This window comes from Oncorhynchus keta, chromosome 32 (assembly GCF_023373465.1).
Source record: "Oncorhynchus keta strain PuntledgeMale-10-30-2019 chromosome 32, Oket_V2, whole genome shotgun sequence".
NCBI classification, from domain to species: Eukaryota; Metazoa; Chordata; class Actinopteri; order Salmoniformes; family Salmonidae; genus Oncorhynchus; species Oncorhynchus keta.
Genome location: NC_068452.1, coordinates 24,063,089 through 24,081,361, shown reverse-complemented (window position 1 = coordinate 24,081,361; position 18,273 = coordinate 24,063,089). Strand labels below are relative to the sequence as shown.

The 18,273-nt window shown below is 43.4% G+C and overlaps 1 pseudogene; it reads right to left on the bottom strand.

Moving 5' to 3' along the window:
- LOC118384158 (myoferlin-like) overlaps positions 1–18,053 on the bottom strand; it is a 48,076-nt pseudogene extending 30,023 nt beyond the window's left edge.
- Between the last annotated feature and the right edge of the window lie 220 nt (positions 18,054–18,273).

Genomic DNA, 18,273 nt, shown 5'->3' with positions numbered 1-18,273 from the left:
GATGCACTGCAGTACTTAATGCAGCTGGTGGCCACACCAGATGCTGACTGTTACTTTTGATTTTGACCCCCTTTGTTCAGAGACACATTATTCAATTTCTGTTAGTCACATATCTGTGGAACTTGTTCAGTTTATGTCTCAGTTGTTGAATCTTGTTATGTCCATACAAATATGTACACGTTAAGTTTGCTGAAAATAAACACAGTTGACAGTGAGAGGACATTTCTTTTTTGCTGAGATTAAAAACGATATAATCAATATTACATTAAGTACAATGGTAGAGAATCAAATCAAATCAAATTTTATTTGTCACATACACATGGTTAGCAGATGTTAATGCGAGTGTAGCGAAATGCTCGAATGTAGAAAAGACAGGTGAGGTGTGAGGTGACATAGCATAGTGACACAGCAGTCGTACCGGTGGCTCGTCTCCTGTCCCCACGATGACCAGGCTGACCTTCAGGTAACCTTTGGTCCCCGAGCTAGAGTCACCAGGGTCACTCAGAAGAAGCCACTTCCTCATTATGGCGTGGGCTGTTGACCATAAGAATATACACATTCCAGACACAGACACACACAAAGGATGTCTTTGAAGATAACTGAAGATCAATATAATACTTTGTTTCCTGTGTCACTCTTCTGTAAAGAGGAACTTACCAGGTTCGTCATATATGTACCCAACATCCAACTGTTAAAATGAAAGTAAAGTCTGGTTACAGATACACCACACAACTGATTTGAACCAGATTTCAACCATTTTACTTTTATTTAAATAAAAATGCATGTTTGTTGACAACTCAATTAAATATCAAACAAATATGGATATTGAGGTTACTGCCTGGAAGGATGATTACAGTAATATATTCAATACTGTATAAAAACATTGTGGTAGTGTGCATTGTAGTCATACCATATTTGAACAAAGGATTCCTGTGATTTATGTGTATATAATGGTTTCTGTCATTGTTATGAAAAGCAAACATAATAGATTGGATGTAATTGATATATTGCTCTGTAAATAACTAAATGAAATGCACTTTTTTTGTAAATTAGGATGTAAGGATATTTAAATGTCTGTGTCACCTTGAACTCCCCCATTAGACTGTCTGCCCTGAGGGAGTAGGAATCATAGACCTGCAGAGAGAGAGGAGGGGGGGGGGGATTAGTGATGTTGAAACAAATCCATCCCTTAGTCCTAAACTGCTTCATAGTTTACCACGATCAAAGAGTTATGAAATGATTGATTTTACAGTGAGTGTTCAAAACATTAAGAAAACCTGCTCTTTCCATGACATCAAAACTGTCCAACAATACCCCCAGACAGGGCCAACCAGGCAGGATATAACCCCCACAAAGCACAGCCCACACACCACTGGAGGGATATCAACACACCACCAACGTACTACCTTGAGACAAGGCTAAGTATAGCCCACAAAAATCTTCTCCACCACATGAGCCCAAGGGGGCGCAAGACCAGCAAGAGGAAGATCACTTCAGTGACTCAACCCACTCAAGTCAAGTTTTGCAAAATAAGCCTGGCGCGACATGATGCACCCGTAAGGACTTAAAAATCGAGACCAAGTCTGCGTCTCTCACATGGATAGGCAAACCTTTCCATAGAAATTGAGGTCTATAGGAGAAAGCCCTGCCTCCAGCTGTTTGTTAAAAAAATTATAGGGACAATAAGTAGGTCCGCGTCTTGTGACCGTAGCGTACATGTAGGTATGTACAGGCAGGACCAAATAGGAGAGATAGGTAGGAGCAAGCCCATGTAATGCTTTGTAGGTTAGCAGTAAAACCTTGAAATCAGCCCTAGCCTTTATAGGAAGCCAGTGTAGAGAGGCTAACACTGGAGTAATATGATCACATTTTGGGGATCTAGTCAAGATTCTAGCAGTCGAATTTAGCACAAACCGAACATTATTTAGTGCTTTATCCAGGTAGCCGGAGAGTAGAGCACTGCAGTAGATTAATCTAGAAGTGACAAAAGCACGGATGAGCTTTTCTGCATAATCTTTGGACAAAATGTTTCTGATTTTTGCAATGTTACGAAGATGAAAAAAAGCTGCCCTTGAAATATTCTTGATATGTTCATCAAAAAAGAGTTCAGGATCCTGAGTAACGCTAAGGTCCTTCACAGTTCCTCTGCTCTCATCCTTCTAGACCTATCGGCTGCCTTCGATACTGTGAACCATCAGATCCTCCTCTCCACCCTCTCCGAGTTGGGCATCTCCGGCGCGGCCCACGCTTGGATTGCGTCCTACCTGACAGGTCGCTCCTACCAGGTGGCGTGGCGAGAATCTGTCTCCTCACCACGCGCTCTCACCACTGGTGTCCCCCAGGGCTCTGTTCTAGGCCCTCTCTTATTCTCGCTATACACCAAGTCACTTGGCTCTGTCATAACCTCACATGGTCTCTCCTATCATTGCTATGCAGACGACACACAATTAATCTTCTCCTTTCCCCCTTCTGATGACCAGGTGGCGAATCGCATCTCTGCATGTCTGGCAGACATATCAGTGTGGATGACGGATCACCACCTCAAGCTGAACCTCAGCAAGACGGAGCTCCTCTTCCTCCCGGGGAAGGACTGCCCGTTCCATGATCTCGCCATCACGGTTGACAACTCCATTGTGTCCTCCTCCCAGAGCGCTAAGAACCTTGGCGTGATCCTGGACAACACCCTGACGTTCTCAACTAACATCAAGGCGGTGTCCCGTTCCTGTAGGTTCATGCTCTACAACATCCGCAGAGTACGACCCTGCCTCACACAGGAAGCGGCGCAGGTCCTAATCCAGGCACTTGTCATCTCCCGTCTTGATTACTGCAACTCGCTGTTGGCTGGGCTCCCTGCCTGTGCCATTAAACCCCTACAACTCATCCAGAACGCCGCAGCCCGTCTGGTGTTCAACCTTCCCAAGTTCTCTCACGTCACCCCGCTCCTCCGCTCTCTCCACTGGCTTCCAGTTGAAGCTCGCATCCGCTACAAGACCATGGTGCTCGCCTACGGAGCTGTGAGGGGAACGGCACCTCAGTACCTCCAGGCTCTGATCAGGCCCTACACCCAAACAAGGGCACTGCGTTCATCCACCTCTGGCCTGCTCGCCTCCCTACCACTGAGGAAGTACAGTTCCCGCTCAGCCCAGTCAAAACTGTTCGCTGCTCCGGCCCCCCAATGGTGGAACAAACTCCCTCACGACACCAGGACAGCGGAGTCAATCACCACCTTCCGGAGACACCTGAAACCCCACCTCTTCAAGGAATACCTAGGATAGGGTAAGTAAAGGGTAAGTAATCCTTCTCACCCCCTTCTCCCCCAACAAGATTTAGATGCAAGTGGCTGTTCCACTGGTTGTCATAAGGTGTATGCACCAATTTGTAAGTCGCTCTGGATAAGAGCGTCTGCTAAATGACTTAAATGTAAATGTAAATGAGATGACTGTACAACCATCAATATTACTTGTCAGATCAAACAGCAGATCTCTTTGTTTCTTTGGACCTAGAACTAGCGTCTCTGTTTAGTCTGAGTTTAAAATTAAAACATTTGCCGCCATCCACTTCCTTATGTCTGAAACACAGGCATCCAGGGGAGGCAATTTTGGGGCTTCACCATGTTTCATCGAAATATGTGTCATCCGCATAGCAGTGAAAGTTGACATTGTGTTTCCGAATAACATCACCAAGAGGTAGAATATATAGTGAAAACAATAGTGGTCCTGAAACGGAACCTCGAGGAACACCAAAACGCACAATTGATTTGTCAGAGGACAAAACATCCACAGAGACAAACTGATATATTTCCGACAGATAAGATCTAAACCAGGCAAGAACTTGTCTGTGTAAATCAATTAGGGTTTCAATCGCTCCAAAAGAATGTGGTGATCAATGGTGTCAAAAGCGACACTAAGGTCTATGAGCATGAGGACGGATGCAGAGCCTTGGTCTGACACAATTAAAAGGTCATTTACCACCTTCACGAGTGCAGTCTCAGTACTATGATGGGGTATAAAACCAGCCTGGAGCGTTTCTTATACATGCACATTATTTGTCTTTAGGAAGGCAGTGAGTTGCTACCTTTTCAGTAGCAAGGATAATAAGATTATGGTCCAATAGTCCAGGATTATGAGGAAAAAACATTTAGATCCACAATATTCATTCCACGGGAAAAAACTAGATCCAGGGTATGACTCGTGCAATGCTTAGGTCTGGACATGTTGGACAAAATCCACTGAGTCGATGATGGCTCCAAAAGCCTTTTGGACTTTCCATGCGAATATTGAAGTCAGGAAAACTTTGAATATTTTCTGCCATGACTAGAAGGACCGATAGGAATTCAGGGAACTCAGTGAGGAACGCTGTAACGCCACAGGGGGCCTGTAAACAGTAGTACAACGTGATTGAGTGGGCTGCATAGATTTCATGACTGGAGGCTCAAAAGAAGAAAGTGCAGTAATTTGTTTTGTAAATTGAAATTTGCTGTTGTAAATGTTAGCAACACCTTCGCCTTTGCCGGATGTGCAGGGGATATGGTCACTAGTTTAACCAGGAGGAGTGGCGTCATCTAATACAATAAGTTCATCAGGATTGAGCCATGTTTCAGTCAGGCCAATCACATCAAGGTTATGATCAGTGATTTCCTACACTTAAATTGCCCTTGCCAAACGACTGCGTCTGAAGCCGAGCTTGAAACTTGGCTATGCTCACCATAAGGCAATGGTTCTCCTGTCTTTTTTTGGCCGGAGGAGGTCCTGCAGCTCTATGTCCAAATAAAGCATCCGGGGTGAAAAATGTCAAGTAAAAAGTTTTGTGAGGACAAAACTAAGACATTGGTAAATTGGTTAAATACAGAGTTGGATTAAATAGTTCAAAGGTTTGGCAGGTAGCCAAGTAGCAACAAAGAGTACAGCAATACGGAGACAACACAGAAGTGACATAGTCTAACGTCGTCTTACCGGGTGAATCCAGGTTAAAGTTATGATCCCTTATTGATGTCACTTGTTAAATCCACTTCAATCAGTGTAGATGAAGGGGAGGAGACAGGTTCAAGAAGGATTGTTAAGCCTTGAGACAATTGAGACATGGATTGAGAGTGAATGGGAAAGACAAAAGTGCCTTTGAACGGGGTATGATAGTGGGTGCCAGGCGCACCGGTTTGTATCAAGAACTGTAACACTGCTGGGTTTTTCACGCTCAACAGTTTCCCATGTGTATCAAGAATAGTCCACCACCCAAAGGACATCCAGCCAACTTAATACAACTGTGGGAAGCTTTGGAGTCAACATGGAGTCCATGCCCCAACGAATTTAGGCTGTTCTGGTGGCAAAAGAGGGTCAGTGTATATCATTCTATTTAAACCATACTCTGGATAACCTCCCAATGGTCAGATACACACCATATGCTGTAGGTCAAGTGGAAGATCTTGGAGCAGATAACGTGTGTGCGTGTGTGAATGTGTGTGTATGTGTGTGTGAATGTGTGCGTGCTTGTGTGTGTGTGCCAGAGGAAGGAGGAGGGAGGAGCTATAGGAGAATGGGCTCATTCTAAAGACTGGAATGGAATGAATGCAATAGTATCAAACACATCAACCACATGTTTGACTACATTCCATTTATTTCATTCCAGCCATTACAATGAGCCCATACTCTAACAGCTCCGTGTCTCCCTGTTGACCTGCTCAGGTTGAAGTGGCTCCCTGTTGACCTGCTCAGGTTGACGTGGCTCCCTCTTGACCTGCTCAGGTTTGCTTCCCCCGTGACTTCCTACAACTGCTCTGTGTCCAAATCCCTACCCCACCTGACCCCTACTAGTCGGGACTAGCTTGTTGCATGCACTCTTGACCAGTCATGGTGGCCGCCACTCAACGACTCCTGGGTTTGCTAGCCTTCTCACTCCCCAGAGTGTTATTCCCATCAAAGGCAGCATTTTTTGGGGGGGCAACCAACTTTAACCCTTCATGCAAGTTTCAAAACACTCATTCGACCAACATGGTAATCCATTGAAAGATGCACCAAGACCTGAAAAATAAGCCCACAGTCACGAAGGTAGCCTCAGAGCAAGATGATGCTAAAGCTACAGACCTAGCTCCAAAGAACTACCTGGCTAAAGACTTGGAGGATATTCACTGGCTCCTGGAAGAACTGCCATAGGAGAACAACTACCATCTCTCTCTCCACTTCTATCTTTTCCTATGCTGGGTGGTCCAGATCACACCTTGGTCCATGACCAGGGCCTTTTCCTGCACTGGGAAGTCCAGTCAAACCTAGTCAACAACTGAGGGTTGGCCCTACCAGAAAGGGGGTTCAGCACAACCTTGGTACACGACCAGGGGCTGGGCCTTCCTTACATTACCTTCTCACCCCTTCCATTCCCTTTGGCTCATTTTGCCTCCTCTGTGCTAAATGCACCATCTGACACTCAATGTGCTCCACTCTAGAGCATGTCTACAGCAAGTACTTCAACCAGGTTGAGTAGGTGATAAAGCTTATTCCCCGAAGTGCAACTTGGTCAGATCAACAGTAGCGACCTCGTTGTCCCCAATCGGGGTCTGGCCTCCCTGTCCACCATCCACGCCAAAAACCCCATACCATACTCCAACTACTACCCCTTCCGACATGTTCGTCAGATGGAGAGAAGCCCAACTCGTGAACACACTGTATAGAGACTATACCCAGTCTGAGAGGAGTGTTGTACTTACCCGAATACTGATATAGTCATCTAAAAGCTCCGAAGGCAGGATGTTGACATTAAAGAAGAATATCTGTGGAGAGGGTTTATAAATATGTTGATATATACAGTATTTTCATGGTTTATTTATGTACATATTAAAGAGTTAGGCATAACCATGACCATTTTCCATAGCTTTCTATACTCTTGATTTTGAAGGAAATTCATACAGACATACTGTAGCAATTGTATAGTAATTGACTAGAAAAGGTTGAGAAAATGCATGTCAGAGGTCAAGGGGGATAGATAATGTATCTAATGGAGGATTCTGCTTTAGATTTACTCAAACATATCACTGTTGCAGAGAGAGAAGAAGATCCAAATGAAACTCACTGAAGCAGGAGAAGGAGGAGTGCATTGAGAGAGGGATCAGCAGGACAAGATAAAAGAGGAGCAGGAGTCAAATAGACAATCAATCAATCAATCAAATGTATTTATAAAGCCCTTCTTACATCAGCTGATGTCACAAAGTGCTGTACAGAAACCCAGCCTAAAACCCCAAACAGCAAGCAATGCAGGTGTAGAAGCACGGCGGCTAGGAAAAACTCCCTAGAAAGACAAGCGTTTAAAGAGGTGAAAAAGACAGTCAATAAAAATATTAAATTCTGAAACAAAGATGACTTTTCACGCAATCAGAGAAGTGTAACTTTGCCCTAGTGGTTTTGATTTTTGAGTTTAAGAGCAGGGAGTTATGAAGAGATTACCTCATCAAAGAAGGGGTTGTTTCCTCGTCTGATCCTGGTTCGGTGGGTCTGTCCGCACACATTCACTTTGACAACCGGTTTAACGTTGTTTCCCGGCAACTGTCGGCCCTCGATAACTCGAACGCGAATCTGGTCATTGAAGACAAGAGTATAAGAGTTTAACTAACACTGAGTGACTTCAACAAACACAAAATTCCTTAATTACGCCTTTTATTTATTTAATTTGTCAATAATAGGAGAGGTCAAAGTGGTGCTGTTCTACTACAAAATGCATATCTCCTTCCTTTTTTCCTTCCTTCCTTGAGGCAATCACTGATCTGTTAGTGATTGGATTGATGCATGCATAATTATCATATTGCTGTCACCTCTCATGCCTATACAGATTAGTGATTACCTCAAGTAAGATAAAATAGGATGAAGGACACATTTCATAAGTATTTAAACAGGGCCCCATACTACCATCCAGGGCTGCATCTCAATATTCCTTTGCTAGTCTTCCCTCCCACTGATCTGAAAGCCATCATCCACCATACTGCTTTCATCTGTCCTGTGGTTTCAGATCAGTGCAAATGAAGGAAAGAGAGATGAGGAGGGGAGGATACTTTAAACGTTTGACATGCACTTCATGTCCTAGCTATGTACTCTACCTGGAAGTCCTGGGGCTTGTTGGCCAGGGCTTCCAGGTAGGCTTCCTTGTCTCTTGCGGCTGGTCCGGACAGGCCTCTGGTTGGGGTTACCAGGCTGGCCAGGTGTGGGTGGAATTCCAGGGGTCCCCACCTGACCCCCAAGGGATACCTCCTCCCCATCCTTCCCTTCCTCATCCCCACCTGGTAAGCCAGAACACACACACACACGCACACACACACACACACACACACACGCACACACACACACACACACACACACACACACACACACACACACACACACACACACACACACACACACACACACACACACACACACACACACACACACACACACACACACACACACACAGAGAGAGAGAGAGAGTCTTGTACAACTAACCTTGTGGGGACACACAATTCAGTCCCATTTAAAATCCTAATGTCCCTAACCCTAAACCTAACCCTGACCTGTACCCTAACCTTAACCCGAAAACATTACCTTAACACTAAACCTAATCATAGCTCCTAACCATAACCCTAAAACTAAAACGAACTCTAGCTCCTAACCCTTATTCTAGCCCTAACACTAATTCTAACCTAAACCCTAAACCCCCTAGAAATAGAATTTGACCTTGTGGGGACCTACAAAATATCCCCAGTTGGTAAAAACATTTTAGTTTACGATTATTGTGGGGACTTCTGGTCCAGGTGACTTGTGTTCAGCATATTGTCTGCTGAGTGTACCTGTGTCGTGTGTATATTTAAAAAATATACAAATATACATTAAAAACATTCATACCCTACCATCTCTACCCTGATTAGAGTAAACTAAGAGACAACAAAACTTCTACTGCTACTTACAGCTATTTCCCCTCATATCTACAGTACCTGTAGCTAAATAATTAGACATACAGAAACATTCCTAATTTCCTCAAGTGCTGGATTTTTACCCACAGCGCCAATCCACCATTCAATCTGAACTCCAACTCTCCGATGTCCACAGTCACCCATCTTTCCCAGTATAATGCCATTTTGCTATTTCCTTTTGCAATACATCCATCCATTTTACTATGATGTCTTATGAGAGTCCTGAACCTCCCTGTTCGTAACATTTCTACCAATATTGCCCCATAAATAAATACTTTACCCAGGAGTTAAATTATATTTCCCATTGACAGATCGTGGTTTTTCAGATCACCTAACAAAACAGTTTGCAGGTCCATCTGTAACCTGATATTATGACATAACAACCATTCCCGGACCTGACTCCAAAAGCGAGCCCCCGATGGAACGTACTAAAAAATATGTTCGGTTGATTCTGTTTCCTCGTGGCAAAGTCTGCCAAAGGCCGTAAGTGGTGTTTGTCTTTTCAATTTGCATCCTCCATTTCCATAAACAGCAAGCAGCCTTTCACTTGTGTCATGAACACAGACAAGCCAGAACCACTCCAATACTTCCTACCAACCAAAGCCTAAAACCACAACATCACACCACCCCACTAGCCTGGTTATCTGGGTAGTATTCATTAGAGACCAAATGGTGAGAAAAAAAACTCTGAAACAGGTAGGGACTACCTAGGACTTGCCCAATAAGAAATGCAACCTTTGTTTTCCGTTTTCAAACGCTTCCTGTTGTGTGCCCCAACCCTGGTTACCAGATCTGTCTGTACTTTAGTCAACTGCTCATTACAGGACATTGAACGACGAGGAGTTGGCTAACAAACATACAAATCTGGGAACCAAGATACCACTGCAATACCAAACCCAAACATACCACTGAGACAGCTGCATACCTTTCCCAAACGACATGTATAAGAGTTGATTTACATTACTGGCATACCAAAGACATTGGAACTGATCTCATGAGAGAAGGACGCCATTTTGCTTAACCAAAACAAAGGATGGCGTGCACATATTTGTTATGTTAAACTGACCTGTGTCCCCATACGACGGGTCTTCATCAGTTTGATTGTTAGGGTTAGGAGCTGTGCTAGCTGGCGGCTCATAACCAATCATCAAATTAATGGTTGCCTAAAAAAAGATGGGATTAAATGTCAACATGCTGCTTCAATGTATTGACAACTTTAACTTGCATTATTTTACATTGACATATTATGGTCAGTGATCAAGACGTTTTAACCTAGTTATTATATGCATGGGGTAGTTCTGACTGGGACTCAGGCCTGGGTCCAGCAACTGTCAACCCAACACCTTAGCGGTTACGCCAAGAGACCTGAACCTCTTGACGAGGTCCCTAGGTGTTGGGTTAAGGTCGCTACTCCAATCAAATCAAATTGTATTGGTCACATACACATGGTTAGCAGATGTTAATGCGAGAGTAGCGAAATGCTTGTAGTGTAGCGAAATACTCGCTACACTAGCCCCTCCCTTCAGGAGAACATCTCCCCAAGCTTCTTTATTCCAAGTCCTTCATGTGTATTCGCCTTTCCGATGACCTTATGGGCGCCATCCCACTTATTACACCAATGTAGGGAATTTGTGTGTTAGTTCTGACCAGGACTTGAACCCGGGTCCAGCGATTGTCAACCCAACACATTAGCCGTTAAGCCAAAAGCACCGAACCTCTTGACAATGTCACAACAATAAAGTGTATTATTGGTTACGCTTTGTTTACTTTTAAGAATAAGTCAATTATAAATGCTTATACATGTTTATAAATCTTGTTCATTCTTGAAGCTGTTCATTCTCAATGACACAAGTGTGTAGCCATAGAGAAACTCACCCCAGTGTCCTGTTTCTTCTCATTGACCAGGGACAGGTTCTTTGCTGGGAGGGACTTGGTGTGACCATGAGCCAGGTCTAGGAGAGAGATCTTAGCTGAGCCAATAAATCTGGAATAGAGGTCAAAAGTCATGAGCACCACCTGTATGTATGTGACATGAATCTTTCTTGTGGAAACGCATACAGTAACATAATAATATCATTCCCAGATCACTTAAATAAATGCATGTATTATACTTGCTGGTCTACTGCATAAAGAGGTGTAGATTTCCTCTGTTGTTTGTGTACAATTGTTGATGGGAATTTATATGAATGACTAGAATAATCCACCCTGAACCCTGAAGCCGTATAATCGTATGAGTATGAAATTGATTTGAATTATGTATGACCATAGTCTGTACAATATGTCTATAAACCTTATTTGAATAACAGACAGACTGTCTGAGCAAGATTCAGGGCCGACCTTGGCTGGGGCCACTGAGAGTACTTCCCAGTCTCCCTATCTTGAGGGAGGAGGGGGGGTAAGTCTCACGGAATCCCGTAGCAGGGCATTGTGTGCTAAGGTTGGTGAGAAAGTGTGCGCATATGGGTGTGTTAGTGTGAATGTGTGTGCGTGTGCGTGTGTGAGGGTGAATGTGTGTGCCTGTGTGAGGGTGAATGTGTGTGCGTGTGTGAGGGTGAATGTGTGTGCGGGATAAGCCAGTATCAAATAAGAGCGTCTGCTAAATGACTTAAATGTAAATGTAAATGAATTGTTTTGTACAACAGAGCAGCGCTCTCGTAAATAAACTTTCTGACTATCGTAGCTGGGCCTCCGTCTGATTCATTTCAACCAGTTTCCTACAAATTCTGGGTTTCAGGCTGAGCACTTAATTGAATTGGGTTTATGAACATCGAGAACATAATTCTCTTGACAACAATGATGTATGAAATTTTATATGTATGAATATATTACTTTTTTGACTAATCCAGGCAGTATCCAGTTCTCATTTGTAATCTTTCAGAATTGACAAACCTAGCATCAAGTCATATAGAGCAATTATAATTACCACACATATCTGATGAAAGTCCCTTATGGGGGAACTGAGGACTAACTAGAAAGGTACCAAGGGTTCTTTATTACGCAATGATTAAGAATCATGTTGCATTGCTTAATCTCAGTTATTCCCGTTATGTTTACAAAGCCACCACCGTGCCATGCAGCCACAATTTAAAGAAGTGTGTATATGTCAACATATTGTTGATACCATTGAGGCCCATTGCTTGTGCTGGACTGGAGGGGCTCAAGAAAAACAAAGTGATAGGATTGTAGCGAGAAGACGACTTTCCTGTAACTGAGTGATCTTAATAAGCTGTCACAATGACAAACATCAGCCTAGCATAGCTTATTTTGGCAATCATTAGAGCCTTCCCCGGAGAACACTGGGAAAAATGTCATCTGTGCTCTGTAGTGAGGAACAACACTCGATCCCACAGACGAGGGGAAAGAATCATGAAAAGGGAGGACGAGGAAAGACTAACCGCTGGGAGCAATTAGCATCTACCACAAGCATGCCTGTAGTCTGGCCTTGTGTATCAGGCTGAGAGGAGGAGAGAGACAAGAGAGAGAGAGAGAGAGAGAGAGAGAGAGAGAGAGAGAGAGAGAGAGAGAGAGAGAGAGAGAGAGAGAGAGAGAGAGAGAGAGAGAGAGAGAGAGAGAGAGAGAGAGAAATGTAATTGAGAGAGAGAAGGAGGGAGGGAGAGATAATTTAAGTGAATTGAAAGAGAGCATGGGAGAGAGAGGGGGGATAGAGAGAAAAGAAGAGAGGAGAGAATAGAGATGGGAGGGGGAGAGAGAGAGGGAGAGAGAGAGGAAAGAAGAGGGTAGGAGAGAAGAGAGAGGGGGGAAGGTGGGATGTTGTCATGCCTCTCCCCTCTTGGCTATGTCACCTCAGTGTTGAAGTAATCTGTCATCCCACACAGAGAGATAAACAATCATGAGTTAAAAGAGGTCCTGGAAATGACGTTGAACTACAGGGTCAGCGGTAGAGATCACACCTTGGCATTGAAAGCAGGCTACTCTGAAGCTGAGAGAGAAATGCTCTTTGAGTCTTTTGTTTTTTATTCCTCTTGGAATTCTACACGTTTCACATTTTTTCTTGACTCAATTAGTTGGCAGTTGACTTTTCAAAGGTGAGCAGACACATGCAAAATACCCATTGCTGAATATTTTCCCTCTGAGGAAATTAGTTGACTGTTACTGACTAATAATATAGAACACACACTACCTGTCAGCACATTAGTTGGCTATATTTATGCACTGGGTAGTGGCTAGTTCCTCTTTTATGAGTCTAAAGCAGTTCCACACTATGAAGTCAAATAATACAGCATAATATGGAGTTCTTTCTTTTGCTGATATCAAAGGCCCTGCTGCTAACTGTGCCCGTCTATTTGTGCTATCATGTCAACTCCTTGTCAATCAATGTCATGCCATGTTTGGATTGACAATGAGTAATGGAGTTGGCAAGAGCAGGCTATAGTTTACTGTCTAGTCTCTAGCAGAAAAAAACATACTGTATGAATCCATATTTGTATATCATTTTGGGCTTTTTTAATTTTATTTGGACGTTGGATATGGAGGATTCGAAATGCCTCAACAGGACAAATGATTGTATATGGTGGTCACTAGGAGATGTCCTTATATCCACCCACCCCCCCCCTTATTGAGTGTGTGTTCATACTAGATGAGTCAACCTCACCCATATACACACACATCTGCAAAGGGTTCTCAAGCTTACTCAAACCCCCATCTGCCAGTGACAAGCCTGTGCAAGCTCTGTTACTTTGCTTGTGTTTGATTCTGGACTCTGCCAGTGCCCCCCACCCACATTATAGAAGTTCAAAGGTCTCTCTCTCTCTCTCTCTCTCTCTCTCTCTCTCTCTCTTGAGTTTTTTATATGTAATTGTAGATCAACTAAGTCCTCTTTCAAAAACTTGTTTCTGTATCTCACGTATGGGGTAAGTCCTTCGGGAGGGGGTCCCAAGGACACTCCAATCACACAACCTATTATAAGGCGCCCCGCCCTCTAGCTCATGAATCGTTTTCTTCCTTACGGAGATCACAAGCTCTCTCTACACTCTCCTCAGCACGACTTGTCTCGTTATTTTCCGACTTCATTGTGAACTCGCCACCGATATAGTCAACTGCTATGGGAGTAGACTACATGTGAGATACCCATATTTGAGATAACGAAAAAAGTATTTGAAAGAGCACTTGAGTAAACACTTCTGCAGTCAGAGATCCATGATGTTCCTTAAGGTCAAATCTTAAGGTTACTTGCGTAACCCCTGTTCTCTGATAATATGAGGGGTATCTCAATATGCTTAAGGAGGAACACATATGTTTGATAATGAGCTAGAGTACGGGACTTGACGCATTATAATAAGTGGGGTTCCCCACTATTCGCCACGCCTCCTGTCTGTTTACGACAGATGTTTTGTGATTGGAGCTTCCTTATGATCTCGCCCCAAAGGGCATGCCCCCATATGTAAGATAGCTCACTCATATTATCATAGAACTACGGGGTTACGCAAGTAACCTGAAGATTTGACCTTAATGAACATTATGGATCTCCCTCCGCAGAAGTGCTTACTCTAGTTTTTTTTACAACTCAGTTTAAACTCAGCACTGGCCTCAGGGTTTGAATGTTCCCTTTAACTCACTCTCTGTATAACCTGTGCTTACCAGACACTGTATTGTAATGACCAGGTTCACATTCTAATGGAGGGGCACTTTGACTGACAAATGACAGAGGTCAAACTGAGTAAAACACTATGTCCCACCTCCTCCCTAGCAGCACTAGCAGCGTCTGATTAGCAGGAGGTGTGTGTGTGTGTGTGATGTGTGTTCCCTCACAAAACTTTTGAAACATATACAGTAGCTACATGTCAGGTACGTACTTGTCTTTGCCGATCGTCTCATAGTCTTTCACAATCACGTCTATAAAGGAGGACACATCCAATGGGGAGCCCTTTAGGTCGAACTCAAGCACCTGCAACCACAAATTGAGTTAGTTCATAAAAAACGCAACTTTGCCAATGTTAGTTAAATTATGAAACATGGGGGGGTACAAATGCGTTAAATCAAAGGGGAAGTGTTCACAGTTATCATTCCTCTATCTAATAATAACTGCACACAGCGGACAACATTTTAGCCTCATTCCCTAATTCATTCTCATATCCTCCTCCACACAAAACTTCACTCTCAACACCTTTTTCAACATTCCCAGAGACTGCCAGAGAGAGGATGGATTGTAATGTTAATATGTATACTTACTTCATTCCACACGGGATTGAGTTCACTATCAATTGCTTTAGTTTTCTTCTTTTCACCTGTAGCATTTACACAAAGTGGCAAGATTAAAACATGCAATATATGTTTTTATATATACCCTGCATATAACTAGGCAAGTCAGTTAAGAACTAATTCTTGTTTACAATGATGGCCAAAACCGGCCAAACCCGGTCGATGCTGGGCAAATTGTGCACCGCCCTACGAGACTCCCAATCACGGTCGGTTGTGATACAGCCTGGAATCAAACCAGGGTGTCTGTAGTGACACCTCAAGCACTGAGATGCAGTGCCTTAGACAGCTGTGCCACTCGGGAGTATATGCATTGGCGGTGGCCCGTTCCTGTAGGTTCATGCTCTACAACATCCACAGAGTACGACCCTGCCTCACACAGGAAGCGGCGCAGGTCCTAATCCAGGCACTTGTCATCTCCCGTCTGGATTACTGCAACTCGCTGTTGGCTGGGCTCCCTGCCTGTGCCATTAAACCCCTACAACTCATCCAGAACGCCGCAGCCCGTCTGGTGTTCAACCTTCCCAAGTTCTCTCACGTCACCCCGCTCCTCCGCTCTCTCCACTGGCTTCCAGTTGAAGCTTGCATCCGCTACAAGACCATGGTGCTTGCCTACGGAGCTGTGAGGGGAACGGCACCTCAGTACCTCCAGGCTCTGATCAGGCCCTACACCCAAACAAGGGCACTGCGTTCATCCACCTCTGGCCTGCTCGCCTCCCTACCACTGAGGAAGTACAGTTCCCGCTCAGCCCAGTCAAAACTGTTCGCTGCTCTGGCCCCCCAATGGTGGAACAAACTCCCTCACGACGCCAAGACAGCGGAGTCAATCACCACCTTCCGGAGACACCTGAAACCCCACCTCTTTAAGGAATACCTAGGATAGGATAAAGTAATCCTTCTCACCCCCCCCTTAAAAGATTTAGATGCACTATTGTAAAGTGGCTGTTCCACTGGATAATAATAATAATAATATGCCATTTAGCAGACGCTTTTATCCAAAGCAACTTACAGTCGTGTGCATACATTCTACGTATGGGTGGTCCCGGGAATCGAACCCACTACCCTGGCGTTACAAGCGCCATGCTCTACCAACTGAGCTACAGAAGGAACGGATGTCATAAGGTGAATGCACCAATTTGTAAGTCGCTCTGGATAAGAGCGTCTGCTAAATGACTTAAATGTAATGTAAATGTAATATATTTCTCTGGGTCCAATGCAGACGTTTTTATCTGAATATCAAATCATTTCTGGGTCACAATTATGTTACTGTGATTGTTTTTAACTAAATGGTCAAAAAATAAACAAAAATAGCTTCTTTGCAAAAATGCAAAGTTCTCAAGCAATAATTTTGCAAGGACTGTTTAGGAGTGGTTTAAGTGGGGAGGGGAAAACTAGCTGTTATTGGTAGAGAGGGTTGTTTCTTATTGGTCTCTTAACTAATTTACTGCCTGGTAGGCAGGTAGGCCAAAATTCTACCCCACCAAAACAGTCTGACATTTTAGGCAGTCTTTTCAAACAGCTCTTACACTAAAAGGGCATTATCATCATTTTCACAATTTCAATTTCCAACCTCATAATGGAAATATATATATATAAAACACAGGTATATCATGTTTTTAATTGCACTGGGCCTTTAACATATATAGGTAGTTTTAAAATGAGTAATATCTACAACGTCCCTGGGGCTGGTAACACATTGAGCCAACTTACAGAGGCAACATATTGAACCATAAAAGTTGAATGTGCATCTTGGACTGACTCTTGACCTAAAATATCCATACAAAAATGAAGCACATTGACCCAGCTGCAGAGCTCTTCATGACAGGGGGAGAATGGATGATTCCAACCCTTTATAGGGGAATGTGTTTTCCCTCTGTGTAACACAATACAGGCAACATGATTTAATGTGACTCATTGCCTTAAAGCAGGCAAAATGAGGTTTGGGAATCTCAGAACTAATGCACAGTACCATTGTTGTACCTTCAATGCAATTCATAGTAGTTTTGTGCCCTTACATGCGCACAGTTAACGATGCAGTACTTCAACTTTGAATACAAAGATCATCATGTTTGTGTTTATTGAACATGTTAAATGGTTGGGGACTACACATTCCATCAGAATATCATCTTATTGTGGAATATTGCAGTTGTTGGTTCAAAGAATAAATGATAGACAGAAAATTGGTCGACTAACCCAACATTGACAGCAAAGGGCAGAAAGGATAATATGACTTTAAAATCAAAATAACTATAAAGTAGCCTAACTAAGAAGTAGGCGACAACCCGAAAGCAACTCTGCATGTCTTCATCTTTGATTTATATTAGCCTACATTTGGAGAACGTCTTTGATCCAGATGTTTTGAACTTCTCAAGAATAGCCAACCATCAAGGCATTGAAACCAAAGAGTAGATGTAGGCTAAATGCCACAGCAAGGGGAAACAAAACAATAACTCACCTTTGAACACTACCGCTGCTATGGGATCTGGGTTTCCGAGTTTCTTTTTGGGGATGCCTTTGGCTGATTCCACTACGACGCGCAACATTATTACAGAGTTGTTCAAGTCTGTAGTATCCCTTGTGAATCACACACAGCATGTTCCTCTGCCAAGGCGTCTCTTCACCAGCGCTCATTGTAACAGAGGAAATGCTCCTTTAGAGGAGGAGAGAAGTCACGAATTATTTGGCTATTCACTGTAAGAGTCAGCAAGGAACAAAATATTATGGATGTGTGTTAAAAAGTATTCCATCACGTCGTGTAGGCTATAGTCAGAATCTAGGTTACTAGCCATCCTACTTGTTACATCTACTTCTACTTCTTGTGATATTGTTATGAGTTTATAAACAAACTTGACGCTGTCAAAATATTGTTTTACTATATGCCACTCAAAAAGGCTACAATTCGTCATAGCCTACGTTGAATGATTTACATGCATCTGGTAACAGCTTTTTAGTCTATCGTGGTTCAAATGTAGCATACAACGCAGCGCCACCCAGTGGTGATGGGGTTGTACAACGCTGAGTGTGGTACACTAAAATGACCGCGGCGATTATCCTCTAAACAAAAGATATCCCATGATCATTCTTATCACAGCAAGAATACTACTGTTATTCCCTATACTGTTATTGTTTCACAT